Source organism: Papilio polytes, unplaced genomic scaffold, assembly GCF_000836215.1.
Source record: "Papilio polytes unplaced genomic scaffold, Ppol_1.0 DF824168.1, whole genome shotgun sequence".
In the NCBI taxonomy this organism is placed as follows: Eukaryota; Metazoa; Arthropoda; class Insecta; order Lepidoptera; family Papilionidae; genus Papilio; species Papilio polytes.
The window spans coordinates 7,417-8,229 of NW_013525036.1; positions in this window are offsets into that span (position 1 = coordinate 7,417).

The following is an 813-nucleotide window of genomic DNA, read 5'->3' on the forward strand; positions in this document are numbered from 1 at the left end:
GTTGTTCTTAATTTGACAACTGTCAACTGACAACGTCACAGTCACAGATTACAGATATGTAGATTTAAGGGATGTGTACTATGAAGGTAATAAATTTTTCGATTTTCGAGGGTATTAAAAAAACATGAAATCGATGGTTTCTTGGTTATTCTTTTCAAGTAATAAGTACTTTTATATAGCATAGATATTATTTAAGTCAGTAATATATAGACTATTTACCAAATAAAATAACACTGTCTTGTTATTTAAAAAGTACTCTATTGAATATACCGATGTAACAAGGCAAAAAAATACGAATCAGCTGAAAGGTCCTGCGGCACTACCGACAGTGCCAACATGGCGAAATTACTACTATTCTTTTACTTTTGTTATAAATTCCATCATGATTTTTCTGCTTACATTTATATTCTACATCATAGGTTTATAAAACTTTTTTGACTTTTGTTCAATTTTGACAGCTGACAATGACAAGTTGACAAGTGTCTGGTCTGGCCTGCAGTAGGCTTTTTAAGAACTAAGTAANNNNTTATTTAATTGTTTATTGTTACACAATATGTGATCATGAATAAATTCCTGACTTCAATTTAGTTACCGTGCATGATAGCTTTTTAGCTGCTAACTATGGATTGTGCAGACATGAATCACTATGAAAAACAGCTGTACATTGTCTTTAAAACATTCGACGTAGATAACGAGGAAGCCCTAGAGAAGTCTGCCGTACAAGAGTTATGTGACGCGTTGCAGCTCGAGGACCGCGGCGCAACATTAATCGAGTCGTTGTTCGAGCGACACCCCAGCCGAGTTACCTTCACA